General features: G+C 37.7%; 1 protein-coding gene across 1 annotated transcript in view; it reads left to right on the top strand.

Annotated features, from left to right (window-relative positions):
• Positions 1 to 316: 316 nt before the first annotated feature.
• The window catches only part of NTN1 (netrin 1), a 91,798-nt gene continuing 76,399 nt past the window's right edge, over positions 317 to 15,715 (top strand). The window contains exon 1 of the mRNA XM_063456028.1: positions 317 to 401. The gene's annotated coding sequence lies outside the window, so the exon portion shown is untranslated. The remainder of the gene's footprint in view (positions 402 to 15,715) is intronic.

Raw genomic sequence — 15,715 nt, forward strand, 5'->3', positions numbered from 1 at the left:
TTTTCAAGCCCTTTGTAGATATAAAGTTATGGGTGTATTTATCTCCTCTTTATTATACACAGGAGCAGCTGATCCCCCGTCTCTGGAAGCCAAATTTGTCCCCAATTCAGCCTCTTTGGAAAGCAGAGAACCATGAAATCCCCCAAACATCGTTCTCTGTCCGAGGCAGAATGCCACTTCAGGCTGAGCCCACCATGGTCTGCTCCCCCTCCGAAACTTGGATACCCCTCACGCACGCTCAAGAATGTCCCACCCAGTCCTGCAGCAGGTGGAGAAGGCAGAAGACGACTCTTCCCAGTGCACGTGGCTGCTTATTTTGGGAAGAACCTCCTAAGGGAGCATCATTTTGTAGTGTGTAAGAGTGACTCTCTAAATCCCTCCAAATCCTGGTTCTACAAAAGGTAAGGAGATTATCATTGTCATTCGCTAGTTTCTTGTTTCTTCCTTATCTCTGCATCATTCTATCCATTTATGTACAGTGTAACATAAACCTGAGGGGTATTTTATTTCGGGATCATTTAACGGGGTTTACTTATCGAAGGAAAACTAGCTATTCTGGGAGCATAGTTCTACATTTGGAGACGTCAGCAGACACTTTAATTTTTTTTTCGATAATAATTGCTCGAGATTTATGTCCCTTTGCCCCTGATTCCCTTCAGTTTGGCATTAACAAATATGGCCCATGTTTCATATTAAATGTCAGAAAACACACGTATTGTACTAGTGCTTTGTATTGTACTGTTTTTCTTTCTTTTCCTCTTATAATGGCGATTAAAAAAAAAAAAAGTTGCCGTAGCACAAAAAAAAACAACTGTTTCTGCTTTGTGCTCTCGGATAATTCATGTTTAAAAATAGAAGATAACTTTTTCCTTTTTTTTTTTCTTATCCTTCTTTTTTAAACTAAGGATTTTGCTTTTTCCACTATAAGTCTTTGCCCAACTACTAAATGCCTTGAATTAGTCCCTGGTAATTTTTTTGGCGTTTTGGAATACCAAGTGCTTGGGATAATGCTTTGCATTCATCGACCGCAGGCTAATCTGCAAGAAAAAAGGCACAGACACACACACAATGCTATTTGCTGACAATTCAATAGAACTGTCACTCTGGAATTGAAACAGTCAAGATCATTTCAAATCAGGGTTGTATTGGGATTGCGAGAAAACCTACATTTACTTAGTAGGAGGAACAGTCTCTTTTTTTCTTTTTTTTGCTGTCTGATTTCTGTTGTGTATTTTTGTCTAAAATAGTTGAGGGGGAAAAAGGTCTAGAATTAAGTAATCGGCACAGTTAGATTTCCTTTGCAAGTGGTTATTTCAGTAATGGCGAGAGAGCTTTTATTAACACGTTAAACTACGCCGCTTAAACTCTGGGTTAGGTATAATTAGACGCTGAAAAGCTGACACCTTCTGTTGAGTCAATGTGAAAGGCTTAATGGCCAGTATTTGTTTTCTCATCTGTTATCAAACAAATCTTATAAGTGGGGGTGAAGTCAATGGGGGGATAATTTGTCGCAATAGGAGGAGTCAAAGTGAGTGCTTCTGTTTATTTAAAAGTAGTTAGAGCCTCTGGGACCAGTTCTATGGGTCATATGGATAATCTGCAGGGATCTGCGATAATACAGGTTTATAAGCCATTATGGGAGGCACAAGAGCAACTGTATATATTAGCAATATGTGATAATAGGAGCAGTTATATGTAAAGCCATTAGGGTGCAATCATTTATATTGACATAGGATTAGGTAACATTAAACATAAAAAATAAAAAATAAAGCATTTATCAGCAAGTATACGATAACGGCTAATAATACACAGATTTACCATCTACAGTTGTAGCAAAATAGAATGGCTGCTGACTGACTGCTCCCTGTAAAGTTACATTTAAACGGAACGTTGTTCAAATCTGATAAAAAATTTATAAAATAAAAAAGTTATAAATAATTAGCTACTTGTATAATTAATTGTAAAAACTGTAAACTTTTTTAAACTGATAGAAAATTGAATTGCGGCAAGTAAGAGATAAAATGTCAGTGGGATTGTTTTTTTTTTTTTGTTTAATTCCTTTTATTTATTCTGCGTTCTGATGGGAGGTTTTTATTTAGATACAAAATTACAGTGAAATATCACCAATGTGCACAAAAAAATAAATAAATAAACGATTGCCAGAAATTTCATTTGAGATCAATGTTTTCAGGCCGTGGTGGGATAATTTCACTGAAGGAATATTTACCTGCTCACATAATTGTATTTTGGAAATCTGAGCGACTAACAGTCTTTCTTTATGAATAATTAATGAGTAGATCATATTGTATTTTTTTGGATGTATTTTTCAGGCAAACTTTTAACAGTTTGCTTGTAAAATGAAATTATTCCATTAGTAATAGGATATTAGCGACCCCGGATTTACTCTGGATTATATTCGAAGCACACGGTTTTCGACCTTATCTATATATTGACACCTGCATTGTACTCTACGGATGATAAAAAGCTTTGGCTTTTACGACTTAAATGGTGGTTCTGTTTAAATAGCTGTTGGTGGTGGGGGACTTGTAAAACAGTCAGCAGAAGAAAATTCCATTGGTTTCCACAGAGATTGCTTCAATTTCTGTACATTGCCTCAGAATCATTCTTTCACCATAAATCCTTATATACTTAAAATGTCACCTCTTTCAAACCTACAGCAATCTGTACGCTCGCTATCGTTACCCGTTTGAGGGACTTTATGAAATGATTTGCTCAGTTGATGCGCCATGTAATTTGACGAGGTTTTAATTAATTGTAAGCTCTTGGGCTGTCTCGGACTGCTTTGAGGGTTGTATTCTAGGCTGACCGGCTGGGCTCTCCTTTCCTTTTCTATCGGTTTGTCAAATTATGCACTGTAATATCTTCAACCCATACCTATTGTAAATCCACCGAACATCTCTGCGGTCAATCTGATAATATGCCCGTACAAATAACAAGATCCACACAGAGTTATTTTTAAAGTGTCCCTATGATAAATATTGTTGCGTAGCCACTTCTTGAAAGGAGAGATACTACATTCTGTGCCCATTCATCCATTGTGTTTCATAACATAGAGATTTTCATGAAATCTCAGACTCTATGATGTGCGCGATAAGTAGCTACGTTATCGTGGAGCTTTCCATACATCTGTAAATTACAGCATATACTTATTACTTTGTGAAAGTAGTGAGCCAGAAGATGTATATACATTAAATGTATTTCTTACATTGTTTGGCTCCTGGTCCCTGCTACCTCTGCCATCACTCCCACAACGCCAAACAGGGTATTGCACAATTAGAACTAAATAAAACGGTTTATATGTAGTTTAAATGCTGCCGAAGAAGTACATATGCATCTTGGTGATGTTGGATATCCAACTAGTGTATATACCAGCATAGCACTCAATATGCAATTTAGGGAGATTGAGTTTACATGTAGCTTATATGCAGGGATAGAACAGTAAATGCAATTTAGCACTATTGTGTGTATGTATATATAGTAGTTTTTATTTATTTTTTTATTCTTTCTTTTTGCGTTGACAGAAAGTAAAACAGTAGTATACCCCAAGGCTTGCGCAGAAGCCGACATTCATAAGTGCATCATACGTAATATTGTACATCCTTGAACAAAAAATCTTTGAGTAGTTGTGCCTGGTAGTATCAGTTGGAGTGCTGTACAATGACAGTCTGTCAGTTTTTAAGGTTAATCTAAACCATAAAATAAAATAATTAAGAACAAAACTGAACTGTGAACCAATGGCTCTGCGCTTCTAGAGGGGTCACGTTACGTTACCTGAGAGGAAAGGTTAGGTCCTAGTGCGGGTGGAGGTACGTGTGTGTTTGGACAACTCTCATGTATCCAGTGCTAATCATCGTATTGTTCCCATAGCTTGGATATATAGTTGTTTTAAAGCTGACGAAAGACTAAATATGCATCGTAGCAAGATTGAGTGGGCAAATATGAAGCTTAGGTGCTGGCGTTGAAATATCTATTTAGCTTAGCAATATTGAGTTTGTATATGGTTTATTTAAAGAAATCTGTAATTTAGCTGTAGTAGTTTTAGAAGTAGTTTTATTTAGTGGCGTAGCACTAATTATGCATCTCAGTGCGATTGGTTATATATGTTGTTTTAAACGCGAGTGTAGGGCTAGAAACACAACTTAACAATATGGGATTAACACATAGTTTATATACAGACATAGCATATGCAATTTGTTGATAATGGGAATATATGTAGTTTTATATGCTGGCTGACCACTAAATATGCAACTTAGCGGTATTGAGTATATATGAAGTTTATATAGTTTGGTGGCGTATAACTTTATATCCAGCTTAGCAATAATGGATATTTAAAATGTTTTATATAGCACTGGTTTTAAGAGCGTACTACAAATTGTCCAAAAAGATCCTGGCTGAATATACAGAAAGAGGGATATATAATTAGTCACTGATGTAAAAAAAAAAAAAAAAAAAAGCAGTATGAAACTCCGGTATGGAAGGGATTTACCCTTCTACAAGGTACTATGTAAGAAAGCCAGTGAGCTTACAATCTAGAGGATGTATAGTTTATATGCTGGTGTACAACTATGAAGACGCCGTATGGTTATTGGGTATTGTAGTTGATACTCTTGTAATACTTGTAATAGTATTTGGTACATAAATGGTGTATATATGTTCCGTAGCTCAGTGATGACTGCATAGTTTTATAGCATAAAATCAAAAGAGTTATGTTTTATCCATGTGTTTGTTAGAAGTTTTGCTTGTGCATTGTGTACACGGTCATTTTTCTCCTTAGATTCCCCTCACCTTCTGCCTGAAAACATATATGACCTGTTATTTATCTGGAGGCAAAATTAATTTTATATCCGATGTATAAATCCTAACCCATTGACCAGTTTTAAACTCCCGAATTATAATGTACTGAATTTAAATATCTATCTGCGTTTCTGTATTTTCAATGCTAACAATTTACTTATTGTGAGATCGATTTATTGTATTCGTGCCGGTGAGATACTTTGAATCCGCACATCCTTGTGTGTGTATTTTTTTTAATTCGTATATTTTAATTTTTTTTTTTTAAAATGTTTTTCACATAATAGAAATATTTTAAAAAGTGGCCAAAACGCAGAACTTTCCAGTGGTTTCTTTGAGAAATGTCCTAATCGTGTTGTTGCTAATCTATTTTCTGTTAGTCCTATTGTGTTGGTTCAGTAAAGGAAGCCATATATCCAGGAAAAGAAGAACACAACATGCCTACTCTTTAATCAAAACATGGGTCATCTTAACGTCATGGGAATTACTGCTCATAGAACCCGTGTAAAGTAAAATACAGGTTACTAGGGAGTCCGCACACCTTGAAAAAGAAAATAATTTCAAACTGTTCCCAATCTAACATATTACACGGCATTCTCTATAGGTGTTTGAAAGATGTCTCATGAACATTTTTTTAATAATGGCATCTTTATAAAATGCGTGCTACGTCGGTGTTGGTTTGAGTTCAGTTTTAATAAAGTTTACATTAGTTAAAGAATACTCGGACTTTGGTATTTTTAGGGCTATGAGTACATTGGTCCTAGGCATCCCAATGCAATTTGTAAGTTCATTTTAAGATCGTACCACCGTCGGATGTTTTTGTCTCCTTTCGTTCTGTTGTGTCTTCTGCCTCTGATGTTATTTACTTTCTGTATGTACGTAACAGCAAATTCTGCAAATGTCAAATAATCTACTAAACCACTTTGCTCAGGTTTTCTCTTTGGTGCGGTCTTTCAGAGACTGGAAGCTATATGATCACAGGCTCATTTTATATTTTGTATATGTAGCCATTCTGAATTTGTTAGCATCGTTTATAAAGCAACGGCCTATTGTGCGAGCATTGTACAGTGAGCGATCAAAGCTCCGATAAGGGGTTATCGAGAATATCATATGTAATTCCACATACCGGTACAAACAGAATAGAGAGCCCTGATCAAATGAATTTGGCTGCTGTGGAAAGCATCAATTAATCACAAATAGCAGGAGGAGGAAGATTGTAAAGTGTTTTGGGGAAAAGAGACATTGTTTTTACCACTAAACAAATCATTTCCTTCCTCCTCCTGCCGTCACCCGACTCAAGGAGGGGTCATACGGGTTCACCCCAGGGCTGCTGGGAGCTTGGGGTGTCCACATGATGTGAATGTTACACCCCTTAGTCACAGAGCAAGAGAAAACAAGCATACATACCCCGTTTCAACAGAACCTGACATTCAAGCATTCTGCACTCAGCCATTCAGCGCCTATTGTCTCCCCAAGACAAAGTTGTCTGGTTGCCTTTGTCAGATCGATATTAAAATCATTAAAGGCCTTTTCAGTATAGAAATCAGCACAGAACAGAGGTCAAATCACTTGGTTTCCCATCTAATTCGGCCTGAATATTAAATGGCTAGAGAGAGAGATCTCCTAGAATTCGCTCACAATGGCTAAAAATGGATTAGCGGGGCTGGGGAGGCAGAATCGCTGCTTCGGATCCAAGCCGTAAACACCAAGCTTCTGTGTTCATCTGAAGGGCCAGTATCATGGTAATACGGGCTTTAGAAACCCAGCACTTGCTTTATTTACAAACCACTGTTCTAAGGTTGAGTGGCATTGCGGAAAGTAAAAAAAAAAAAAAAAAAAAAAAATACTGGGGGAAAAAAAACCTTGCTTTCCACTCGAGTTAATACATAAATAAATGCATTTTCTTCTCTGTATTTAAAGATTGGATTTCTCAATTAAGAAGAAAAAAATACTCAGATCTCTAATTAAAATATCTTCTTAGTTTCAATAAAGTGAAATTTCTAAAACCTTAAAAATCTTCTACCGGATATTTACTGAATATCAATAAAATGCTCAAAACTCTATAGTAGGGTAAAAAAGGTATAAAATCTTATTTTTTTTTTTGTAACTGTACACAGAGCTCTTAAAGCAGCACTGTCACAGTATGGGGCCGCTGGTGGGTAAAGGTGTTTACTTCCCTAAACCTGTCCCTTGCGGGCGTGGCCATCTTGGTCCAGCATGGTCCTCTTCAGCGCCAACGTTACTGCTGTACTCTAGCGCATGCGCGAGAGTTCAGCATGAGGTCTACGGAGGATCCCGTTAGACCACAGAATCCTCCATACACAAAACCAATTCCCTGCGGCTGTCGGGATTGATTCTTAGCCTTGAGTCTAAAAAGGTCATGCCAGGGAGAAATATAGAAACCCAGCCCCTACTTTGTCTCTGTGTTGGAATTCTACTGAAATTCCAACCTGGTCAAGAGACACAGTCATAATGAATATTTCATAAAGATTCTGTCTTTATGAAATACTAATTTTTTGGGAGGGGGGGGGGAGGGGGAGGGGGGGGGGGGGGAGTTGTGACCGTGCCGCATTAAACTATTCTGATCATTTCTTTCAATCAAAACTATTTATTTTTCTTGCTTTATTTGTGTGCTATACAAATCCATAGATAGATTTTTTATTTATTTATTTATTTATTTATATATATATATTTTTGTTTAATAGCTGCTTTTTGGTTTAGGAAGGCAATTATTTCTTGGTCCATTTGTTGGCTAAATAAATGAATAATGCAGCTTTTTGATAGTAAAAAGAATCTACATGAGTGTCATTGATGATATATTTATCAGCCCTACCGAACCACGTAGATAATGTACCTACTAACCTGTTTATAAATACCTCGCTATGTTAGTGCCCGCTGATTAACAATGGTCACTTGGAAAATCCCCACGATACAGAATTTGTATGTTAAAATATAGGATAGCATAGCATTAAACTTGGAAAGCTGCCCCTATAATGCTTCCTAAAATACAGTATATAAGTAAGTCAATTTCTCAAATAGCCAGTAGAGGTCACTAGAGTCAGTCTATTCTAGTTTATATCCCTACTTTTTTGCATCATACCATTCATTCGTTTCATATTCTTGCACAGTTTGCTAGATTTATTTTTTTTCTATTTTTTTTTTTTTATAAATCTTTATTTTTGCAGTGCATAGGTTAGTTAACAGGCTTACAGTGAAATGTTTAAATGAAAAAAGACCATGAGGTTGAAAGCAAGATTGTCGGAAAATGTCAGAGATACAGCACCTTTTAAAAATCTAACAGGAAAAATGATGAAAATTATATACCGTGCGTAGCGATGATAGTGAAAGAAGTTATGTTAAAGCAGTTGCATTTCCTAGGCACTGATATTGATGGCCACAAATAATGACAAGCATAGTCAAAGTAAATAACTAGATTATGAGAATCAAGCTAAATAAAATCATGAGATAATAACAAATATGATTACCACCGGGTGTCAGCCGCAGAATTGTGTGTCAAAGAAGAGATAACTATAGACATAACTGCTCTATAATAATACAGCAGAGTGAGGCTAAACCGAGGCATGGAAGGTGTGAGCGAGTAGACTGGTTAATTAGCCTATGCCTGACAGCTCATGTGTGCTGCCCCGACTGCAGTATAGCCCCAAGTCCCGCACATCTGAACCCCACCAGCCCCAGGCTGCCAAACGGTTTGATGCGCTTGAGCCACAAGTCTCTTCCTGAGTTGTGTCCAGGACTTGGTCTCTGAGCCCTCCAAGATGTTGGTTCTGCTTACAGTGGGTGAGGAACCCCAGAGGATGTGGGAATTGTGCAGAGTGGTGTCCCAGTTTGGACCGTGGTCCAGGGGCGTGGCGGTTCACAGCAGACCCGAGCCGCCTGCATCAAGGTTCATGGTCGTAGGCCCCATCAGAATCCGGGTGTGTGGGCGTCGGTGGAGCAGATGGGCATCTGGCCAAGGAGAAGGGCGAGCGTTTGGGATCACAGCATAGCTCATTTGTGCTGCAAGAGGTGCTGGTAAGTGGGGGTTGTGTGCCAAACTGGTCTCCGGTTCGGAGGTGTGGACACCTGCTGCGAGCACCTGTATATCATGCTTTTATCTCTGTATATTTCTGTCAATAAAACATAAGGCTTTATTCTCTAGGCAGTCAATTTTAAAAATTTTATATAGTGTATTCTCACGTGCAATTAGCGGACCAGCTAGTAACCAATATTACAAAATAAACACATTTTAGTTCAGAAACCATTTTGAGCCATACATTTACTGCACATTCTGTTGTCGCCACATTTTAGTTCAGAAACCATTTTGAGCCATACATTTACTGCACATTATGTTGTCGCTTTCTGTACCAGCTGTCTCCTAATTAAAGTAACAGTATGCATTCTGATGACGGACCCTTTTAATGCAGATGTTTGATATTAGCAGCCCAGAACTCTCGTTCAATACTGATAATGACTGGGCCGTAGGTGTACCTGCACCAGTGCATCAACGCTAAATAGCGATGTCTTTGTTGAGTTTCTTACTGAAAAGCTGCACGTACAGACTTCAAGCACCGTGACTACTTAAAAACTGAAGTAATTTCTTAACTTAAAGGGACCCTGTAATCACCAGAACAACTATTACTTATTAAAGTTATTCTGGTGAGTATAGTCAGTTCCTGCAAGCCTTTTAATATAAACACTGTATTTTCAGAGAAAAGGCAGGGTTTACATTTGTCCAGGGCAGCGTTTGGCTCCGCCCACAGGATGCCTTCTTGACTAAGATCATCAAAATTGATGATCTCAGCCAATGATGCTGATCAAGGGCAGAGCCAGTGCCGGCGACTTCCATGCTAGAAATAAGGTGAGTTGTTACTAGTTTTAAGGCGAGTGAGGGGGGCTAAATAGTTAGTTTAACACTATAGAGTCAGGAATACATTTGTGTGTTTCTATCCCCTATAATGTTCCTGTAAGTATTTATTTTGGGTGAAGAGCCTTGAGTCGCAGTAGGAAAAAAAAGCTCTGTATTAATTTAAATTTCTATACCTGACCCCTGTTTGGAATATTCAGACTGATCAAGGTAGCATTTGAAAGATAGGCTAGTTGAGAAATAAAATTGTAAGAGGGAATCCTCTGTTGTAGAAACTGTGAAGTCAGTACAGCATTAAAAAAATAAATTTATTTTTTTTTAGCAAAAATACACATCCCAGCCTTGTTAGCAGAGATGGATTGTCATATATTTCCCCAGCACACAGTATAATGCTGCGTCTAAGAATTTTAGGTAAGGATGTGAACATGAACCTCTTAATGGGCACTGCTAACTGATAAATCTGAGTTTTAGCCACATCAAGCCCTTGAGTCTTAGGTATCTTAAACTCCAGGTTTCGTGAATGAACACAGCTGAAGACGTTTGAAGTTTCCTGACTGATACTATAATTAAGAAATTCCGCTCTTCACCTCCCTAGGTATCCTCTAATTTGTCAAAGTCTCTAGTGATATGTCCTCCAGTTTTTAAAGATTGACAAGCCCTTTACCCCTGTTGTGAAATGCCAGTAACAGACCAAATGTTATCCATAACCCCTACAGAGCACCAATAGGCCAATACAAGCAATGTCTGTAATTAGTGACGGTTTCCAACTTACTGTGGCATAGCCTTAACCTGTGCTTTTATTCCTTTACCTAATGTCTTGGATTCTGGTAAATGTGGGAATGGTAGGGGCTTTGATTAGAGGACAATGTTTAAATATCTTTTTACTTGCTGCTGTAGTCTTTGATTCCCTATAACAAAAACCTTACAAGGTTGCTTTTCGTTATGACCATTAACCACAGGTCTTAAGACCAATGTGCCTGAATTGCAGCCCATTGCTCCTGTAATAATGACCAATTTTACAAATGTAATGAATAAACACCCAGCTCAAAGCTCTATTTGCATAGGTTACACAAGGAGCCCTTTTCTGTAAAGTAAATTTATATTTGTTTAACATAATTATTTTGTACAACATAATTGTATCAGAGCAATTGTTTGTTGTTTTTCAAACTTACCCACTGACTTTCATCTTGAAACAAATTTGGAGATATTGGGTACCCCAACTTGGCAGAATTAGGAAAGCCATTAAAATAGATGTACCGACAATGTTACTGTATCAAGGGATCATGGATAAATTAAACTTGCATGAAATGCCAACTCTGTGCCTTTCCAGACATCAATTGTAATCTCTATCTGAAATTTTAAATATCTTAAACACGTATAAGTGCTAGCCACTTTATTTATGTAACACAGGACAGATTTTCTTTAAAAGCTATGTGAGAAAAATTTAGATTCTTTTTTATTTTTTAATTTTTTTTTGCATTACAGTTTCCAAAGCATCTTTTCATTGGAAATGCAAATAAAATGAAATGTAAGTAAAATCCGGTGCTGTTTAATCCCGGTCAATCACTTTGTTAGTAACCTTTCTTTCATTCTCTCTCGGAGCACAGAACCGCAGCCAATTCTTTTCTGTAAACTTTATTACAAGAAGTGCTAATTAGGAAAAGAAAGTGTAAAATACAGCTTATAAACCCCCCAATGAGGCATTTGTTTCAGTAACAGGGCCACTGTAAATGGGAGGTGGGTCCAACTCCCTGCTCTGTGTAGAATCCAGACTCTCCTTGCTCCGGCCTGCTAATGGGCAGAACTGCTGCCTGCCTTCTCTCCTTGTTACCGATTCAGAGGAAAAGCCATTAATTAAAATTGCACTGCTGTGTGATGTCTATAGAGACAAAGGGGAGGCTGTGAAAATGACCCCATGCAGAGTAACCCCTTCCTTTCTACCGTGTACCAGACACCTTGAACATTTTAATGATTGTTAAATACCTGATCACTTTTTATATTTATATATTTTTCATTGTGTGTTCTTTCTTTCTTTTAAATGGTAACACATATAAGAATCGAAGTAATGCGGTTGCAAAGTTTGCTTGTAAGCAGTAGCAGTCTATCGGAAGGCCTGTTGGCTGAGTACAATGATCAAGTCTTGTGATGGACTTGCAACTTTGTGAGGCTTTCCTTAAGGAAGTTGGATCTCGGATGCTGAGATTCAGTGCAAAGTTGTCTTGGTGGCTGAACAGACTTGTAGACAATGAATAATGTTATGGACCTAGAGTTGAAGGCAACTTCAAAAATTGTAGCCAGAGAGCCAGGGCCAACAACGCCAGTTCATACTCTGAAAAATGAAGCCAGTCAAGAGGGTCAATAACATGAGTAACCAAGAAATACAAATTTAGATAAATCTTCACCATACACCTGTTATTTTACAACATATCCACTTTTTCTTAGTGTCTTCAGAGGTTGGGAGAAACCTAATGGACTTATTGGCCAATATCACCAGGACAATGATTGAACAGCATGTGGACGACCAAGCCTTAAAGAGGAAGAACTGAAGGAACTGGCCTGGAATGTAGCCCAGTAGAGCGGTAGCCAGAACTGAACAAGAATACAAAGTCCTAAAGATTTAGTAATGCATTATTAATGCTATATATATATATATATATATATATATATATATATATATATATATATATATATATATATATATATATATATATATATATATATATAATTGGGTTTGATCAGAACAATGAGATAGGAGTTTTCAAATGTTTGAAAATTATAAGTAACATTTCCAAATGTCTCCTACTACTGAGATCGACAGGTAGGGACAGGAGAATATATAATATATATATATATATATATATATATATATATATCGTAGCAGATTCCTAGTCCTAGCAGGGACTCTTCTCCACTGGATCCACCAAAGTACAATCAGGAACAAGAGAAACGCCAAAGAAATATCCCACCTCCTCCCCAGCAACTGAACGACACACAGTTCTGGGAGTACAACTGAAGTTTATTGAGTCACACGGCTTTTATGCCCAGTCCCATACAAGGGGTTTTCAACACAACAATACAGGGGTTTCAATCCCAGGATCCTCTGTGCCTGAGAGATAATTGCGTGAGAAAAATCATCTATTTTAATTATCTCTCAGGTACAGAATATCCAACAAAATATTCTGTACCCTCCACCGTACATAGAAACCCCACAAAAAGTAAATTTCCCGATTGCCCCAATCTGAGTGTATAACATATCCAAGAATCACTCAGATCGGTTCAGTGAAACGGAAATGCTATCGAGGTAAAGTTTTGACACGAGGCACTAGCCCAAAACAGTTCCAGGGAAATAGGTGCCCTGGCCGGTCTCCGTTCGTTAGGTTCCAGTGCGAACATCATGCAAGGGAATTTCTTAATTTCAGGATACGAAGGCTCCCCCTATTCGGTAGTTCATATCTCCCAAACGTCTAGTTGGTGTGAAAATAGAACGGGCAGCACTCTAAGTTTTACCGGCGTTTGCGCGAGGGCCTAGTCGGAAAGCATTCCAGGCACTCGACGACCAACTACCGCTGCCCACGTTCGGGAGACAAGATGGCCGCCACTCTTTTGTCTGCCACGTGTTCAGTTATACGAAATGGCGGCCACCCAGGGGAAGCATTCATTAACTACTTCCCTTGCGGTTTTGCACTTAAGCGGTCGGTGTAAACGTTCTAATCGGGTACAGGGGTGTTCCTAGTTCGGGAGACGAAAGAATTCTGTTCGTATGAAGTCTCTTGAACAAAAATAGGATGAAACAGGCTAAATAAAAGGGGAAAGTATATATAAAAGTATTTGTGAGGTCTCCATTCTGCTACATATATATATTTATATTTTTTCACTTAACCCATTTGAAATCAAAGCTACATACTGAATGTCTGCATTTTCAGCCAATCGTAATCCAGTTTGAAGTCCAGCCAAGTCTGATCATTGACCAAAAATGCACAGCTGAAAATATAAACCAAAAAAATATGGTACTTGTGCACTATACCAAAGCCCCATGCACATTTACATAACTGGAAGTTTTTTAGTATCGCTCGAATGGCCATTAAAGTGTAAGATCACCTTCCGCATCAAGGCCAATCCTCTTAGGTGAGTCCTACTCTAACAAGGTGTTTATGTTGATGTATTACAGTCTCTTTATTAGAAATATTTTAAATAATCCACAGTTTTAAGTATAATGCGTGTTAAACATGTAACATTTATCACTACCGTTTTGATGAGTCAAAATAGAGCTGTCAAAAGTTAAGCTACTGGGAGCAGAACGTTTACTTACAGACAGAATTCGATATCGCAATTACATATAAATTGATTGATTTCAAAATTTTCAGTCAACTCTCTCAGCTGATTGGAATGTTCTTTTTAAAGCAGAATCGTGTGAGGTCTACTATGAAAGCAGGGAAAATTATAGATCAGGAAACAACAAATTTGTTTCAATGTAACCAGTTCTCGTTACTGGTTTCTAGTAAAATTTTCTCCTTTTTCATTTTTTCTACCAATACTAAGTATAACATTAACTATTTCACTGTGGTTATTGGTTCTTACGATCAGTGTTTAGGGAATTGTAATCTTCCCAGATATGTACATGTAGGTATATTGATATCATTCTTCCTTGACAGATCCATCTCCGTTAAAGAATGAAATATCAGTGCAGAGAGTATAAAAATGTGCTCTTTAAGGGGAATTTGAAATAATGAACCCATTGTGTTAATGTAGCCATCCAGGTGTCTGATTGTACTTCCTACTACCGTCTTAGCAACATTGCAACAACAGCGGGGCTTATGCATCCCACACTCTCAGCCAATATCTGCTGTCCTGCTTGGATGAGGTTGACCTTGATAATGCAGAAGTGTTAATTTTGCAGTATCAATGTAGTCGAGGTGGGGGGACGGTCTACAGGCACCGAGAAGAGTCAAACAGTTTCTAAACGATTGGACATAAAAACAGCAACTTTGTCACAAGACTCAAGGTAGCTGACCTATAGTGGTTATCTTGGTTTAGAATTTTCATTTAAGAAATGAGAACAAACTGAATACATTCTGAAACATGTTGGTTGGCCAAAAGCTACTTTATGGACTCCAGAAATTATTTAGCGTCTGGTATCCCAACTGTAACCCTAAAATATATAAAGCTGGCATGTAGCATTTATTATGCCTTGTCTTACTAATATCATACATGTCTTACTCCGGCTCAGAGTACTGAGCATTGCCACTGCTGCTATATTTAACCTTTTGCAGGGATGCATTGACAGGGGACTTCCTTGTACCACGACTCAGTCTATGAGCATTAATTGTTTTGTCCCTCAGTTTCCCTACATATAGCCAGATTGTGATAAAGAAACAAAATGGGAGAACTGCTTTAAGCCTACGTGACTATCTCAGATAATTCAATAAGCATCCTTCTACTTAGCAAATAGCATATCGTGATTGTACCATGGTGCGTATGTGTAAGGGCCTGCCAGCATGGCATCATGGGAGTCACACTGATTTGCATCCTATGCCAGGCATTGTGCCTTGACGGCCTCACTATAAATAAATAAAAACTGTAAAAATAAATAAATCCTAAAGGTAGTTTTCAGTTGGATACTGGTCTGTCAAATATCCATGAAGTGTCTGTTTGAAAAACTAGACAAGTAAAAAAAAAAATAGTATTTTGATCATTTTATTTGCATTAAAACACAATTTAAGATTTAAAAAAACATATATATATATATATACACACATACAAACATTGGATATGCTTACGCTGCAACTACCATGGTTCCGTTATCCTACCTTGTAGATGAGTTTATCACTGTTTAAGTGGAATCGTTTTCAGGGATGTGGAATGAAAGTGGATTTATACATGTGGATTATCCACGATCATAACGGCTGTGCATTATCAGCAATGATTTTTGGTTTCTATATTTCAGCTTGCAATGATTGTACGTGTGTTGACTTCGTTGCCTTAGTGACAGTGGTCGATCACCATTCCATTAGTTTGCTGTAGAACCCTTTGCTACACCCG

This window comes from Pelobates fuscus, chromosome 5 (assembly GCF_036172605.1).
Source record: "Pelobates fuscus isolate aPelFus1 chromosome 5, aPelFus1.pri, whole genome shotgun sequence".
Taxonomy (NCBI): Eukaryota; Metazoa; Chordata; class Amphibia; order Anura; family Pelobatidae; genus Pelobates; species Pelobates fuscus.